Raw genomic sequence first — 19,375 nt, 5'->3', positions numbered from 1 at the left:
GTGGGTTTGTAGTATTCCCTGTAAATGCCCTTTGGTAAGAAATAAGTGTCTGAATCTGGGGGAGTTAATGGGAATGTGGGTTTCAGAGACTATGAGTGGGAGCATGGGTTGGATCTTTAAGCTGGCCTTCTTATCTCCTAATGAAATATCCAGGGGAACCTGTGCCAGTCTAGTGTGAAGTTCAAGTTTTTATACAATGCCAACATCCAACAGGTTCCAACTGGCATTCTACCCCTAACCCTGCATATGCATTCAGCTGCCCATTGCACACAGGAATGGACACTTGAATATGGGGAGGTTGGGGGCATAGGAGGAGAGAACGTTGTGGGGAAAGATCTTGAGCGAATGATTGTGGCAGGAGAGCTAGGCAGGGAAAAAATCAGAATGGAATATGGCTGGTAAAGGGGAAGATTGGCACAGGGAGAAGGCAGTTGATGAAGTAGATTGTAAAAGGAGAATAAAGTTGATGCAGGAAAGATATTGTGGTGACGGGAAAGATCAGAATGAGTTAAGGGGAAGCCGGAGTGAAAATAAGAAAAAGATTAGGAGCTGTAGGGAAAACTAGGCATTCCAGATGAAAGATTCCTGAGGGGAGGATTGAAATAAGTGGGATGATTGGAAACTCAAGGGATGGCAGAAGCTGGAACCTGGAGCCACACACAATCTGCTGGAAGAACTCAACAGGTCAAGCAAGATCTATGGGAGGAGATAAACTGTCGCCATTTCGGAACAAAACCCCATATTCGGACTGAGAGTGGAGGGATGAAATGGTCAGCATAGAGAGGAGAAAGGGAGTGGTGAGAAAGGATTCCAAGGTGATTGACAGACTGGGGAGGGGTGTAACGTGACAGTCAAGTAGTGCCAGATGGATGAAGTGAGTGTGGATGGAGTTGGAAGTCTGTGGCAGGTGAATGATAGATGGAGGCAGACAGAGAAGAATGTGAAGATAGGAGACAGCTGCTGGATGGTAATGAGCAGGAACACAAAGAGCTACCATACGGATGAAGGTAGACTGGGAGGAGGGTGGGGAAGGGCACAAAAGTGGACCAGAAGCTCAGAATGAAAGGAGTGATGGGCCCATTCAATTTCCCATCACTTATCCGTTCCATTCCCACTTTGATGATGGTTTGACCTCTTACACTGTTTCAACAAAACCACATGGTAAATTCACGGAACAGCATCTCATCATACCATAAGCCCTTGGGACTCAACACAACGTTCAACCATTCCAGATAAATGGATCCTCAATTTGTCATCAAATTGTAATGTTAACTCCAGTTTTCATCTGCCACAGATTCTGCCTGACATGCTGAGGATTTCCGATATTGTCTGTTTGATTTCAGCCTTCCAGTATTTGGAATGCTTTATCTTCATTCCAGCATTATTTCCTTCTCTCCTCTGTTTCCATTTATCTCCTTCTAATTGCATCTCCACGAGAATTAAAAAGTCTAAACTACATCTCCCTGCCAGCACCACCACCAGTTGTGTTACTCAATCTGTCCTGCACCCCACCCTATAATGGACATTCTCTTGATCCCTACCCCATCTCTGCAACGTAAAACATGTTTCCCTTCTAAGTTTTCCTAATTCTGAAACTTTATCTCCATTTCTGTCTCTGCAGTTGCTCCCAGAATATCTGTTTCTCACAGCCATGTGGTACCCAGAGTGTAACACTCACCCCAAGCTGAATGAATTCATACAGAATCTTTCCAGTCTGTGGGGGAAAGTCAGACTCAAGCTCAAAGAAATACCCATCGAGGTGAAGTGGCACGAACCAGCAGCTGCCATCTCAAATGGACTGAAGATCTTTGAATGTGACCTTAGTTCTAATTCTATTGATGCTGTCTGACTTGCTGAGTTTTCCAGCATTTTGTGTGTGTGTTATCCAAGAAAAAACTCCCACATTGCCAAGAAACTACTTAATAGCTGTAAAAATCCAACATCCTACCAGGAAGGAAACTTACTTATTTAGAGATATAGCATAAAACAGGCCCATCCGCCCCAGCAAGCTGCATTGCCAAGTAACCCACCTATTTAACCCCAGCATATTCATGGGACAATTTACAAAGACCAATTAACCTACTAACTGGAAGGTGTTTAGACTATAGGAGGAAATCGGAGCCCCCCACAGGAAATGCAGAAGGTCATGGGAAGCATGTACAATCCTCCTTAAAATGGATGCAGTAATAGAACTCCAAAATCTAACACACCAAACTGTAACATCATCATGCTAACTGCTACACTACACAGTGTCACAATCTGTTGCCCTTCTCTAATATGGGAAATTTCTGACTTCAAACCCTCTTAAGAAGTGATCTTGCAAACCATTAAAGACAAGGGGAAATTAGGAATAGATAATAAATGCAGGTTTCAGCAGTGAATGATACTTCTCCCTCAGAAAGACTGGAAGCAGATCCTTATAATCTTGAAAACACCTTCAGACTATTATCCTATGAGAGCACATTCCTGTTCCATTTCTGGTTTCATGTATGTTGCTGATGTCCATCACTCCATCATGGTATTTTTTTCATAGAAAACCTACAGCACAATACAGGCGCTTCGGCCCACAATGTTGTGCCAAATACGTCCCTACCCTAGAAATTACTATGCTTACCTATAGCCCTCTAATTTACTAAGCTCCATGTGCCTATCTGAAAGTCTCTTAAAAGAACCTATCTTAACCACCTCCACCACCATTGCCGACAGCCCATTCCACGCACTCACCACTCTCTGAGGAAAAATTTACCCCTGACATCTCTGTACCTACTCCCCAGCACCTTAAACATGTGCCCTCTTGTGGCAACCATTTCAGCCCTGAGAAAAAGCCCCTGACTATCCATATAATCAATGCCTCTCATCATCTTGTACACTTCTATCAGGTCACCTCCATCGCTCCAAGGAGAAAAGGCCGAGTTCACTCAACCTATTTTCATAGGGCATGCTCCCCAATCCAAGCAACATCCTTGTGAATCTCCTCTGCACCCTTTTTATGGCTTCCACATCCTTCCTGTAGTGAGGAAACCAGAACTGAGCACAGTACTCCAAGTGGGGTCTGACCAGGGTCCTACATAGCTGCAACATTACTTCTTGGCTCCTAAATTCAATTCCATGATTGATGAAGGCCAATACACCATACGCTTTCTTAACCACAGAGTCAACCTGCGCAGCTGCTTTGAGCGTCCTATGGACTCAGACCCCAAGATCCTTCTGATCCTCCACACTGCCAAGAGTCTTACCATTAATACTATATTCTGTCATCATATTTGACCTACCAAAATCAATCACTTCGCACCTATCTGGGTTGAACTCCATCTGCCACTTCTCAGCCCAGTTTTGCATCCTATCGATGTCCCACTGTAACTTCTGACAGCCCTCCACACTATCCACAACACCTCCAACCTTTGTCATCAGCAAACTTACTAACCCATCCCTCCACTTCCTCATCCAGGTCATTTATAAAAATCACAAAGAGTAAGGGTCCAAGAACAGATCCCTGAGGCACTCCACTGGTGACCAACCACCATGCAGAATATGACCCGTCTACAACCACTCTTTGCCTTCTGTGGGCAAGCCAGTTCTGGATCCACAAAGTAATGCCCCTTGGATCCCATGCCTCCTTACTTTCTCAATAAGTCTTGCATGGAGCACCTTATCAAATGCCTTGCTGAAATCCATATACACAACATCTACTGCTCTTCCTTCATCAATGTGTTTAGTCACATCCTCAAAATATTCAATTAGGCTCATAAGGCACGACCTGCCCTTGACAAAGCCATGCTGACTATTCCTAATCATATTATACCTCTCTAAATGTTCATAAATCCTGCCTCTCAGGATCTTCTCCATCAACTTACCAACCACTGAGCGAAGACTCACTGGTCTATAATTTCCTGGGCTATCTCTACTCCCTTTCTTGAATAAAGGAACAACATCTGCAACCTTCCAATCCTCCGAAACGTTTCCCATCCCCACTGATGATGCAAAGATCTTCGCCAGAAGCTCAGCAATCTCCCACCTTGCTTTCCACAGTAGCCTGGGGTACATCCCATCTGGTCCCGGTGACTTATCCAAATCGATGCTTTCCAAAAGCTCCAGTACATCTTCTTCCTTAATATCTACATGCTCAAGCTTTTCAGTCTGCAGTAAGTCATTACTACAATCACTAAAAACACAAAATGCTGGCTGAACTCAGCAGGCCAGACAGCATCTATGGGAGGAGGTAGTGACGATGTTTCGGGCCGAAACCCTTCATCAGGTGTGAAGTAACATGGGATGGTCGAGGGGGGGATAAGAAGTGGGGGGAGGGATGAAGTAGAGAGCTGGGAAGTGATAGGCTGGAGGGAAATGGGCTAGGGGGAAGGTGGAGAATTATGGGAAATAAAAGAGAAAGAAAGGTAGGGCTGAGGGGAGATTATAGTGAGGGGGGAGAAAGAGAGAGAAGGAGAACCAGACTAAAATAATAGATAGGGATGGGGGTAAGGGGGGGCAGGGGTATCAATGGAGGTCTGTGAGTTGGATGTTCATGCCGGCAGGTAGGAGGCTACCTAGGCGGGAGATAAGGTATTGCTCCATCAACTTGCGTGTGGCCTCATCTTGACGGTAGAGGAGGCCATGGACAGACATGTCGGAGTGGGAGTGGTCTGTGGAATTGAAGTGTGTGGCCACAGAGAGATCCCGCCACTACTGGAGGACTGAGCGCCGGTGTTCGGTGAAACGGTCTCCCAGTCTGTGGTGGGTCTCCCCAATGTATAAGTGGCCACATTGGGAGCACCGGATACAGTATATCACCCCAGTTGACTCGCAGGTGAAGTGGTGCCTCACCTGAAAGGACTGTCTGGGGCCTGGGATGGTAGTGAGGGAAGCAGTGTGGGGGCAGGTGTAGCACCTCTTCCGTTTGCAGGGATGAGTGCCCGAAGGGAGGTCTGTGGGGAGGGATGGGGGGGATGAATGGATAAGGGACCCCTGTGGAAAGCCAAGAGTTGGGGGGAGGGGAAGAAGTGGCTGGTGGTGAGATCCCATAAGAGGTGGCAGAAGTTATGGAGGATTATACATTGGATTTGTAGGCTGGTAAGGTGATAGGTGAGGACCAGGGGGACTCTCCCTGGAGGGCTGGCAGAGGTATGGGGTGAGGGCAGAAGTACGTGAAATATGGGAGATGCGATGGAGGGCAGAGTTGATAGTGGACGAAAGGAAGCCCCTTTCTTTAAAAAAGGAAGACATTTCCTTTGTCCTAGAATGAAAGGCCTCATCCTGAGAGCAGATACGGCGGAGGCGGAGGAATTGAGAGAAAGGGATAGCATTTTTGCAGGAGACAGTGTGGGAGGAGGAATAGTCTAGTTAAGGAAAACCCCAAGGCATTCTACAAGTATGTGAAGAGCAAGAGGATAAGATGTGAGAGAATAGGACTTATCAAATGTGACAGTGGGGAAGTGTGTATGAAACTGGAGGAAATAGCAGAAGTACTTAATGAATACTTTACTTCAGTATTCACTATGGAAAAGGCCTGTGGCCACACACTTCAATTCCTCAGAGAACTCACAGCTACCTAGACGATTCCTCCTCCTACACTGTCTCCTGCAAAAATGCTATCCCTTTCTCTCAATTCCTCCGCCTCCGCCGTATCTGCTCTCAGGATGAGGCCTTTCATTCTAGGACAAAGGAGATGTCTTCCTTTTTTAAAGAAAGGGGCTTCCCTTCGTCCACTATCAACTCTCCCTCCATCGCGTCTCCCTTATTTCATGCACCTCTGCCCTCACCCCATCCCCCCGCCAGCCCACCAGGGATAGAGTCCCCCTGGTCCTCACCTATAACCCTACCAGCCTACAGATCCAACGTATAATCCTCCGTAACTTCCGCCACCTCCTACGGGATCCCACCACCAGCCACTTCTTCCCCTCCCCCCAACTCTTGGCTTTCCACAGGGGTCCCTTATCCTTCATCCCCCCCATCCCTCCCCACAGACCTCCCTTCGGGCACTCATCCCTGAAAACGGAAGAGGTGCTACACCTGCCCCCATACTTCTTCCCTCACCACCATCCCAGGCCCCAGACAATCCTTTCAGGTGAGGCACCACTTCACCTGCGAGTCAACTGGGGTGATATACTGTATCCGGTGCTCCCGATGTGGCCATTTATACATTGGGGAGACCCGCCGCAGACTGGGAGACCGTTTCGCCGAACACCGGCGCTCAGTCCTCCAGCAGTGGCGGGATCTCTCTGTGGCCACACACTTCAATTCCACAGACCACTCCCACTCCGACATGTCTGTCCATGGCCTCCTCTACTGTCAAGATGAGGCCACACGTAGGTCGATGGAGCAATACCTTATCTCCCGCCTAGGTAGCCTCCTATCTGCCAGCATGAACATTCAACTCACAGACCTCCATTGATACCCCTGCCCCCCTTACCCCATCCCTATCTATAATTTTAGTCTGGTTCTCTTTCTCTCTCTTTTCCCCCCTCACTATAATCTTCCCCCAGCCCTAATTTTCTTTCTCTTTTATTTCCCATAATTCTCCACCTTCCCTCAGCCCATTTCCCTTCAGCCTATCACTTCCCAGCTCTCTACTTCATCCCTCCCCCGACTGCTTATCCCCCCTCAACCATTCCATGTTACTTCACACCTGATGAAGGGTTTCTGCCCGAAACGTCGTCACTACCTCCTCCCATAGATGCTGTCTGGCCTGCTGAGTTCTGCCAGCATTTTGTGTTTTTATTTATTTCCAGCATCTGCAGATTCACTCGTGTTTTACTGCAATCACTAAGATCCTTTTCCATAGTGAATACTGAAGTAAAGTATTCATTAAGTACCTCTGCTATTTCCTCCAGTTCCATACACACTTTCCCACTGTCACATTTGATTGGTCCTATTCTTTCACGTCTTATCCTCTTGCTCTTCACATACTTGTAGAATGCCTTGGGGATTTCCTTAATTCTGCCTGCCAAGGCCTTCTCATGTTCCCTTCTGTCTCTCCTAATTTTCTTCTTCTCTTTCCTATTAGCCTTATAATCTTCTAGATCTCTATCATTACCAAGCTCTCTGAACCTTTTATAACGATATAACCATATAACAATTACAAGACGGAAAACATCTCAGCCCTTCTCGTCCTTGCCAAACACTTACTCTCACCTAGTCCCACTTACTCGCACTCAGCCCACAACCCTCCATTCCTTTCCTGTCCATATACCTATCCAATTTTACTTTAAATGACAATACTGAACCTGCTTCTACCACTTCTACTGGAAGCTCCTTCCACATAGCTACCGCTTTCTGAATAAAGAAATTCCCCCTCGTGTTACCCTTAAACTTTTGCCCCCTAACTCTCAACTCATGTCCTCTTGTTTGAATCTCCCCTACTCTCAAAGGAAAAAGCCTATCCACGTCAACTCTATCTATCCCCCTCATTATTTTAAATACCTCTATCAAGCCCCCCCTCAACCTTCTACGCTCCAAACTTGTTCAACCTTTCCCTGTAATTTAGATGCTGAAACCCAGGTAACATTTTAATAAATCTTCTCTGTATTCTTTCTATTTTGTTGACATCTTTCCTATAATTTGGTGACCAGAACTGTACACGATACTTCAAATTCGGCCTTACCAATGCCTTGTACAATTTTAACATTACATCCCAACTCCTGTACTCAATGCTCTGATTTATGAAGGCCAGCATACCAAAAGCTTTCTTCACCACCCTATCCTCATGAGATTCCACCTTCAGAGAACTATGCACCATTATTCCTAAATCACTCAGTTCTACTGCATTCTTCAATGCCCTACCATTTACCATGTATGCCCTATTTGGATTATTCCTACCAAAATGTAGCACCTCACACTTATCAGCATTAAACTCCATCTGCCATCATTCAGCCCACTCTTCTAATTGGCCTAAATCTCTCTGTAAGCTTTGAAAACCTACTTCATTATCCACAACGCCACCTATCTTAGTATCATCTGCATACTTTCTAATCCAATTTACCACCCCATCATCCAGATCATTAATGTATATGACAAACAACATTGGACCCAGTACAGATCCCTGAGGCACACCAATAGTCACCGGCCTCCAACCTGACAAACAGTTATCCACCACTACTTTCTGGCATCTCCCATCCAGCCACTGTTGAATCCATTTTACTACTTCAATACTAATACCTAACAATTGAACCTTCCTAACCAACCTTCCACGTGGAACCTTGTCAAAGGCCTTACTGAAGTCCATAAAGACAACATCCACTGCTTTACCCTCGTCAACTTTCCTAGTAACCTGTTCGAAAAATTCAATAAGATTTGTCAAACATGACCTTCCACGCACAAATCCATGTTGACTATTCCTAATCAGACCCTTTCTATCCAGATAATTATATATACCATCTCTAAGAATACTTTCCATTAATTTACCCACCACTGACGTCAAACTGACAGGCCTATAATTGCTAGGTTTACTCTTAGAACCCTTTTTAAACAATGGAACCACATGAGTAATAGGCCAATCCTCCGGCACTATCCCCGTTTCTAATGACATTTGAAATATTTCTGTCAGAGCCCCTGCTATTTCTACACTAACCTCCCTCAAGGTCCTAGGGAATATCCTGTCAGGACCTGGAGATTTACCCACTTTAATATTCCTTAAAAGCGCCAGTACTTTCTCCTCTTTAATCATCATAGCTTCCATAACTTCCCTACTTGTTTCCCTTAACTTACACAATTCAATATCCTTCTCCTTAGTGAATACTGAAGGAAAGAAATTGTTCAAAATCTCCCCCATCTTTTGGCTCCACACATAGCTGTCCACTCTGATTCTCTAAAGGACCAATTTTATCCCTCACTATCCTTTGGTTATTAATAAAACTGTAGAAACCCTTCGGATTTATTTTCACCTTACTTGCCGATGCAACCTCATATCTTCTTTTAGCTTTTCTAATTTCTTTCTTAAGATTCTTCTTACATTCCTTATATTCATTGAGCACCTCATTTACTCCATGCTGTCTATACTTTTTGTAGATATCTCTCTTTTTCCTAACCAAGTTTCCAATATCCCTTGAAAACCATGGCTCTCTCAAACTCTTAACATTTCCTTTCAACCTAACAGGAACATAAACAGTAGCCTCAAAATTTCACCTTTAAATGACCTCCATTTCTCTTTCACATCCTTCCCATAAAATAAATCGTCCCAATCCACTCCTTCCAAATCCTTCCACATCTCCTCAAAGTTAGCCTTTCTCCAGTCAAAAATCTCAACCCTGGGTCCAGTCCTATCCTTCCCCATAATTATATTGAAACTAATGGCATTGTGATCACTGGACCTGAATTGCTCCCCAACACATACCTCCATCACCTGACCTATTTCATCCCCTAACAGAAGTTCCAACACTGCCCCTTCTCTAGTTGGCACCTCTATGTAAAATCTATCCTGCGCACGTTTTACAAACTCCAAACCATCCATCCCTTTTACAGTATGGGCTTCCCAGTCTATGTGTGGAAAATTAAAATCTCCCACAATCACAACATCGTGCTTACTACAAACATCTGCTATCTCCTTGCAGTTTTGCTCCTCCAATTCTCGCTCCCCATTCGGTGGTCTGTAATACACCCCTATAAGCGTTACTACACCTTTCCCATTCCTCAATTCCACCCAAATAGCCTCCTTAGGTGACCCCTCTAATCTATCCTGCCAGAGCACCGCTGTAATATTTTCTCTGACAAGCAACGCAACACCTCCCCCTCCTGTCCCTCCGATTCTATCACACTTGAAGAAATGAAATCCAGGAATATTTAGTTGCCAATCATGCCCCTCCTGCAACCATGTTTTACTAATAGTTACAACATCATATTTCCTGGTATCAATCCATGCTCTAAGCTCATCCAGCTTTCTTACAATGCTCCTGGCATTAAAATAAATGCATTTAAGAAATTCTCCACTCTTCCTCTCTGTTTATCTCTAACAGTACAAAGAACTTTACTGTCTTCTTTTTCTTCCTTGTCCCATACATCTGTTCCTACACTCTGGTTCCCCTCCCCCCTCGTATCTAGTTTAAATCCACTGGAGCCTCTCTAGCAAACCTACCTGCAAGAATATTTGTCCCCCTCCAGTTCAGATGTAAATCTTACTGCCGGAACAAGTCCCACCTTCCCTGGAAAACTGCCCAATTATCTATAAATCTGAAGCCCTCCCTCCTCCACCATGTCTTCAGCCACGTGTTGATCTACACTATCTTAGTATTTCTAAACCCACCTGCATGTGGCACTGGTAGCAATCCTGAGATTGCTATCCTGGAGGTCCTGTCCTTTAACTTGGCAGCCAGCTCCCTAAGCTCACGTTTCAGGACCTCCTCAATCTTCCTACCCACATCATTGGTTCCTACATGGACCACGACATCCGGCTGTTCACCCTCCTTCTTGAGAATACTGAGAACTCAATCCGAGATGTCGTGAACCCTGGCACCAGGGAGGCAACAGACCATCCGGGATTCTCAATCTCTTCCACAGAACCTCCTATCTGTCCCCCAAACTATTGAATCCCCTATCACTACTGCTCTCCTCTTTTCCCTCCTTCCCTTCTGAGCTGAGGGTCCAGTCTCGGTGCCAGAGATGCAACCACTGCAACTTGTCCCTGGTAGGTCATCCCCACCAACAGTATCCAAAACGGTATACTTATTGTTGATGGGAACGGCCACAGGGATGCTCTGCTCTTCCTGTCTATTCCCCTTCCCTCTCCTGACAATCACCCAACTACCTGTCTCCTGACTCCTAGGAGTGACTATCTCCCTGAAACTCCTGTCTATTTCTGCCTCTGCCTCCCGAATGATCCGAAGTTCATCCAGCTCCAGCTCCAGTTCCCTAACACGGTTTGTCAGGAGCTGCAGCTGGATGCACCTTTTGCAGGTGTAGTCATCAGGGACAACAGTGCTCACCCTGACTTCCCACATACTGCAAACAGAGCACTCAACTGCCCTAACTGTTGCCTCCATTACCTACTCCTAATGTAACTAATTAAAGGAGCTTACCCGTCCTTACCTCACCTGGAGTGAAGCTCGTACTCAGCCTCTGCTCACTTTTTAAATTCCCTCGCTGATCTCAGAGGCCAACATTCACAAGCTTGCGCAGTCATGCCCCATTCAACTTCACCTCTGCTTGTTCTCGCCAAAGCCTGATTGAGCCAAAGCTGTCCCACTCTGCTTCAGTCCACTCCGAGGATGGCCGCTGTATAGTCTTTCTAAATCTTTGGCGCACTACATCACGCGCCTGCACAGTCTAGCCTCTTTGCCCCAATCAGTTAAAAAAAACAGCTTCTCTCCAAGCTTCTTTTACCTCTTTTACCTTCTTTTACCTCTCCAACTTTCTTTTACCTCTTCCCTCTCTGCCTTTTGCTGCAATTTTCTAAGCTTTTCTTTTCTTCTTGACTAGATTTATTACAGCCTTTGTATGCTACGGTTCCTGTACCCTACCATAAACTACCTGTCTCATTGGAACATACCTATACAGAGCTCTACACAAATATCCCCTGAATATTTGCCACATTTCTTCTGTACTTTTCCCTGAGAACATTCGTCTCCAATTTAAGCCTCCAATTTCCTGCCTGATAGCCTCATAATTCCCCTTACTCCAATTAAACACTTTTCTAACTTCTCTGTTCCTATCTTTCTCCAATGCTATTTTAAAGGAGATTTGTAAAGGAATTGTGATCACTATCTCCAAAATGCTCTCCCACTGAGAGATCTGACACCTGACCAGGTTCATTTCCCAATAGCAAATCAAGTACAGCCTCTCCTCTTGTAGGCGTGTCTACATACTGTGTCAAGAAACCTTCATGAACATACCAAACAAACTTGACCCCATCTGACCCCCTCGCTCTAGGAAGATGCCAATCAATATTCGGGAAATTAAAATCTTCCATCACAACAACTCTGTTATTATTACACCTTTTCAGGATCTGTTTCCCTATTGGCTCCTTGATATCCTTGTTACTATAGGGCGGCCTATAAAAAACACCCAGTAAAGTTATTGACCCCTTCCTGTTCCTAACCTCCACCCACAGAGACTCTGTAGACAATCCCTCCATGGTGTCCACCTTTTCTGAAGCTGTGACACTATCTCTGATCAACAGGGCCACTGTTTTTTCACTGAACATTTCTGCATCTCCATCTCTCCCTTCTCTTGATTACTAGTCTTTGACCTGAAATGTTAGCTGTTTCTCTTTCCTCATATATTTGTTGATCTGCCAAGTGTTTCCGGCAGTTTCTATTTTTATTTAAGATTTCCAGCATCCACATGTTTTAATGTATGGCCAAAATTAAAGTTTTCTGATAAATAACAACCATGTTTAGATTGTATTTACTGGTTAATAATTCTCTTTTTTTTGGTATGTACTATTTTGTTATTTAATTCAATGTATATACTGTGAGTGAATTATTGAATAGGAGGAACAAACTGCTAAATAAGGGAACATTTCTTCTTTGCTCTATGACAAATATGTAACTTATTCTGATGAGATGTTTCAATGAATCAAAAAGGGAAACAGCTTTAATAGAAATGTAGCGAGGCAGCTATTCCAAAGAAAATTTGAGAGTTCCCATTTGCTAGCGCATTGATGAAAGATGCAGTGGGAACATTAAACTGATGAAGAGAAGTTGTTTGATATCCTGTCATGAACAATTCTATCACAAACAGGCATGTAAACGAGGTCTTCATTTCTCTCTTGGAAAAGTTAGACAAACAGCAAATAGGCTTTGTCTAATTCCCACTGGAATGTTGAAATTGAAATTATTTCTAAATCATAAATAAACAGTAAAGGTTTCCTCTAGTGAGCTTAGTTACAGTCACATTGACAATATCAGGAAGGAAATGGAATACAAATAAAATGCTAAAATTAGATCAAAGGCCACTCCATTATTTAAATTATATTAATATCACAGTGAATAGCTTACGACATTGCCCATGGACAAGTGCCAGATATAATTGTTTCTAATGTACTTATAAAATAGGGATGGTCTTGAGAGAGGGAATTCAAACTAACTCTTCTCCAAGGAGCCATTAAGCAACCAAACAAAATAATTAAATCAAGGCAATTAACCTAAACTGAAATGAGGAAGATTCAAGAGGTGCCTTAGTAGATAGGAGTGGGACTGGGAGGTGGTATTACAATTTATTTACATTAGTTCAGGGAGGTACTTTTTGGGAAGGAATAGGAAGGAAGAAGATATGTGGCTGGCGAGCCTGAGGTTTGGACACCTGGGTTTGTACTCAAACATGGGAATGGATGATGTGATTTTTGTAAAGTCCCAGAGACAGTGGAACATATGATCAACAGATACTCGTTGGAACGTAGGAAGCCGTTTAGACAATTACTGGGTAGGTCTGGGGCGTCTAGGTTACTGGATATTCTGGCACCTGAGGCAGGGACAGTTAAGTCACATAGGGCCCTGGTGAACTTTTTAATTGAAACCGGTTTGGGAGGCAGGATCTGATCCTTGTCATGGTTCCTGTCATACTCCATGACAGTAGGTGGTGGTATTGCACCTTCCTGAATAGGTGCAAGCCACCATTTGCACAATACGAGTAGAAGGTGCCTTTGTAATTTACCAGACAGAAAAGGAACATTAATATCCTTTCCAGTGCCATTCATCACCAGTATATACAATACTGCAGAAAAATTCTGTAAGCATGTGTTAATCTGCAAATTATATTCTTTCTAATACAGATTGTTGAAACACAACATATGCTGTAGAGGCAACAATCTAAAAGCAAGAAAATATTTGCATTTTAATAGTATCCTAATTTTCTGCCAATGGCACAAATTTGAAAAACCTTACCAGATTATGTCTTCTTTCAATAAGTAGCTTCACCAAAAGGAAAAAAAAATTAAGGTAACCTCAAAAGAAATGGTGCAATGTAATGTAGTCAGGAGAAGGCTTTTGTATAAAAGTTGAATACATGCTCAGGGTGGCCACTTTATCAGGTACATCTGTTCATTAAAGCAATTATCTAATCAGCCAATCATGTGGCAGCAGCTCAATACATAGAAGCACACAGACGTGGTCAAGAAGTTCAGCTTTTGTTCAGACCAAACATCAGAATGGGGAAGAAATGTGGCCGAAGTGATTTTGACCATGGAATGATTGTTGGGGTTTGACAGGATAGTTTGAGTACCTCAGAAACTGCTGATCTCCTGGGGTTTTCCACACACAACAGTCTCCCGAGTTTACAGAGACTTGTGCAATAAACAATAAAGCTCTAGAGTACAGTAGTTCTGTGGGTGTAAATGCCTTGTTAATGAGAAAGGTCAGAGGATAATCACCACTCTGGGTCAAGCTGACAGAAAAGCAACAGTAACTCATATAGCTCCATGTTGCAACAGCATGGTGCAGAAGAACATCTCTGAATAAACAACATTATGAACCTTGAAGTGGATGAGCTATAATGGCAGAAGATCATGAACATATACATAGTGACCACTTTATTAGGTACAGGACGCACCTAATATAGTAACCATGGAATATATAGAAACTTAGTTGTAAAGCATATATTTATAATATTCACTAAAATCAATATTTTCACTTCCTTAGTGCAAAAGTTTTAGATGGGCTAGAATTTGTTAGGTGTGTCCAGGAAGAACAATTCGAGGGAGGCCATCCTGGATCTGGCACTAGGTATTGGACCTAGGCAGATCTTCCTGACCTTTACCATAGCTTTGGAGAGGGTTAGGAGCAGACTGTATCGGAAAGTATTTAATTGGAAGGGGAATTATGATGCTATTAGGCAGGAACTTGGGAGCAAAATCTAAGAACAGATGGAGTCACAGAAATAGAAAACAGAAATGTGAAGGGTGCTTAAGGAGTACTTGCAAGAGATTCTGGATAGGTTTGTCTAGAATTGATGCAGGGAAACAATGGTAGGTGAAGGAACTATGGTTGACAAGAAATGTAGACTCTCGAGTGAAGAGGAAGAAAGATGCTTACTTGAGGTTTAGAAAGCAAGGATCAGGTAGGTCTCTAGAGAGTTTCAAGGTTGCCAGGAAGGAGCATAAGGATAGACTTAGGAGAGTTAGAGGGAGGCATGAGAAGGCCTTGGAGAGTAGGATTAAGGAAAACCTAAAGAAAACATTCTAGATGTATGTGAAGAACAGGAGGATGACTACAGTGAGGACCAATCAGAGATATAAGAGGAAACATGTGCTTGGAGTCAGGAGGTCCTTAATGAATACTTGGCTTCAGGACAGCATAAACAGGCTGATATGCAAGGACATATCAATGTTAATAAAGACAGTATGCTGGAACTTTTGAACATTAGGATAGATAACTCCTCAAGGCCAGACAGAATATATCCTAGGTTAGTTGGAGCAGGGATCCAATCGCAGACCCAGTACTGTGCACAAAGTGATATTATTTGAGTAACAAATCCCCAGGTGCAAACAAAGTCAACATCAAAGTTCAGGCAGATATCAAAACATCCAGGGAAATCCAAAAACCAGAATTGGAAAACAGGCAGAGTCAATACACAGACAGAGTACAGATACGAATGCTGAAAAGGCTCAAGAAAACTCATGAGCACAATCTGGCAACAAACAGGTGAAAACACAGGACTGAAATACACTGAGCAATAAACAGAGAGGCAGATGATAGGTGGAGCACAATGAGACACGGGTGGCAGCAATACAGGTAATAATGAGAAACAGGTGAGAGACGGAGTACTCAGTGATATGGAGGCCGGAGTAAAGCAGGAGTGAGGACAGGAGCACATGGCAATACAAAACCACAAACTGACAGCTAGGGGGAAATACACAAAAAGACAATTGTTATGTATCTGTGGGTATCTTGTACCTGTCAATTGACCATGATGTAATTGAGGTTATGCTGGACATGAGGTAATGGTCTTGTGATGGAGGAGTGACATCATTTTCCTGCCAGTGAGAGGTCATGTGATATTTTTTTTCAACAGGATATAAAAGGAGAACCCCACCATGTGACGTGGGCAGTTCATGGCTGAATTTGCCACTGACTCCATGCTGCTGCATATTTCAATATTATGATGCAGTTTTGTTTAAAAGTGGAGTTTTACTTTCTATTTTAAGTCTCAAAGGTTATTGCCGGCAGTTTCACTATAATACTGCCAGTTTGGTCAGTGGAGAGTGAAGATTTTAAAGGAGTTCGGAAATCCCGAAGGATAGGAAAAGTTAATGTCGACGGGGAAACAGATTCAACCTTTGTTTAATCTTTGCACGAGGAATTAGTAACGAGTATCCATGTTAACTCCTGCTTTGCCAAAAGAAGAGCAGAGGGTTGGATACAAAGTTTCATCAAAGAAAGATTGGTACCTTTAAGTCATTTTATTTCTGTCGATCGTAAATCCTCCAGGGAATAACATACTTTGGCTGGGATCAGCAGTAACTCCACGAAAGAGAATTTAAATCATTTTCAAGAAGTCTCTCCTTTAACGGACTGTGTAAGCATTTGGACTTTCGCATTACTACTTTCAAGAACTGCTTTCGCATTCTCACTTTAAGAACTGTTCAAGCTGCCGCACAGCAGCCGACTTCCAGTTAAGTTAGTCGTTTGTTTACTTTCAGGTTTTTTTTTTTGAAGTGTTTAATAAATGTTTTATTTGTTATAAAAACGCTGTCTCAATTATATATTCATTGTTGCTGATTTGTAACAATTGGGGGCTCGTGCGATCTGAATCCATTTTTGAGTTTAAATGCTTGTTTCATTTTTGATCGGTGTTTTGGAAAAGGGAAATACTCGATTCTTTTGTTTGTTTGGCTTGTGAGTGGTATTCAGTAACAATGAATATTGATGACTTTCTGGCTTCACCAAACGCAGAGTTATTAGCGAAGGAGAAAAAAAATGTTGTATTTGAGATTGCTAGTAGGTAGGAACTTAGAGGTATTTCGAGGTCTACATCAGGGGCTCTAATACAGAGAAAAATTGTATGTAGATTCGGGTGATTTTGATGAATCGGTTTTAGATTCGTTTCCAATAAGTACTCTAGAGAAGCAGTTACAAATCAAACAAATGAAGTTGGAACAAAGTAAAGCAGACTTGTAGCGTTGTAGGTTAGAAGCTGAAAATAAAAAGAGGGAATTTGAATTTGCGATGGTGGGATTAAGGTCTGAGAACCATTTCTCCTGGTTCTAGGAAAACGTTTGTTGTTGGTCTGGAAGTTAAATTGGTCCCTCCATTTAGTGAAACAGAAGTAGAAAAATATTTTCAACATTTTGAAACTGTTGCTCTGATTTCAGAGTGGCCAAAAGAGAAATGGTCAGTGTTGTTGCAGAGTGTAATTAAAGGCAAAGCACAACAGGTTTATACAGCTTTAACTGCTGAGCAAGCACTTGATTATGATATTACAAAAATGCACTTATTGAAGGCATATGAGTTGGTCCCAGAAGCTTATAGAGAAAGATTCAGAAATTTGAAGAAATCTGTGGGGAAAACATATATGGAATTTGCCTACGATAAAGCTGTAAATGTAAATGGGGACTATAATAAATTGAAAGAGCTGGTTTTTAATGGAGGAGTTTAAAAGAAGCATTCCTGTTGAAGTAAGGATATACTTAAACAAGAGAGACACTGCTACATTGCAGGACTCTGCTAAATTAGCTGATGAGTATGCTTTAATTCATAAGAATAAATCTTCTCGAGGTAGAACTTTTAAAAGGAAAAATAACATAGTGAATCAAATTAAATCAGAAATTAATCAGAAGTTAGTGAGAAAGGTAAGGAGGAAGGAAAACCTGTGAAGGAAAGACAATTTGGTCCCATTTGTAATTATTATAAGAAACCTGGTCATGTAACAGCTGTTTCCGATTGAAAAAAAAAGAAAAGGAAGCAGTCCCAGATGCTTGTGTGCAACATACTGAAACACCTGTAAGTCCACAGGGTTTGATGAACACAAAATGAAGTTTTGTTAGAGTCTGACCAAGTTAAAAGGGGATATGATTATTTTATAACTGAAGGGTATTTTTTTTTGTATCCTTGAAAGAAGGATCTACTCCTGTGCCAATAAAAATCCTTAGGGATACTGGAGCTTCTCAATCACTGATGTTAGACAGTGTTAAAGTTTAATGTAGAGTCTGATACTGGTGAGGTAAATTATATACAAGGTGTTGGAAGTGCCCTTATGCCTGTACATCTGCATAAAGTGAATTTAAAATCAGGGTTAGTTACAGGACTTGTTAAAGTAGGATTACAGCCTAGCTTATCTGTGAAGAATATTTCTTTATTGTTAGGTAATGATTTGGCAGGTGGACAAGTTTTTCCTGAAGTGTATTTGACTATAATGTTAGAAGAACTACAGATGGACTCTAACACAGATTCTTCCTGTGCTGTAACGCAAGCTATGTCTAAAAAGATTGATGTGCAGAATGAGGTTGTTTATGATTGTTCAACTCAGGATTCGAGTTTTGAGGATGTGTCAGAAACTTGCTTATCTTCCTTGTTTGAACAAGATTCTTGGAGTAAGTCTGACCATGAAGATCTGTCTCTGTCTCGGAAGGAGATGATAGCAGAGCAGAGTAGAGATCCTGAGATTATAAAGTTAAAAGAACAAGCTCCACCAGATAGTGAAATTGAGAAGGTGCCAGTAGGATATTATTTTGAAAAAGGAGTGTTGATGAGGGAGTGGAGATCACCATACAGGTAGTTGTTCCTAAAGTTTATCGAAATGAGATTTTAACTTTAGCTCATAGAGTGCCCTTAGGTGGACATAAAGGGGTAAGGAAAACTGTGGACAAGATTTTAAAACATTTTTACCAGCTTGGTTTAAGAAAAGATGTGGCGGTGTTTTGTAAAACGTGCCATACTTATCAAATTGTGGGTAAACCAAATCAAATTACACCAGTGGCTCCACTACAACCTATTCCAGCATTTGGTGAACCATTTTCTAAAATTATAATAGATTGTGTAGGTCCATTACCAAAAACAAAAACTGGTTATCAGCACTTGTTGACTATCATGTGTACTTCGTCTAGGTTTCCAGAGGCAGTACCATTTAGGAACATAACAGCTAAAACGGTAACAAAGGCTGTTATAAAATTCTTTACTTATTTTGGGTTGCCTAAGGAAATACAATCTGATCAAGACAGTAATTATATGTCTGGATTGTTTCAACAGATAGTTTATAAATTGGGAGCTAAGCAAATCACTTCGTCTGCATACCATCCAGAATCAAAAGGTGCCTTGGAGAGGTTTCATTCTACCCTCAAAAATATGATAAGGATGTATTGTGTGGAAAATGGAAGTGATTGGGATGAGGGTATGTACTTATTTCTATTTGTAGTAAGGGAATCGGTACAAGAATCCTGATGTTTATTGAAAATTTTGTAGGAATTTTGCTAATGTGGCCCTTCCATTAACTAACCTCTTGAAGAAGAATGTGAAGT

The sequence above is a fragment of the Hypanus sabinus genome, chromosome 8 (assembly GCF_030144855.1).
Source record: "Hypanus sabinus isolate sHypSab1 chromosome 8, sHypSab1.hap1, whole genome shotgun sequence".
Classification (NCBI taxonomy): Eukaryota; Metazoa; Chordata; class Chondrichthyes; order Myliobatiformes; family Dasyatidae; genus Hypanus; species Hypanus sabinus.
This window is presented reverse-complemented; position numbering follows the sequence as displayed.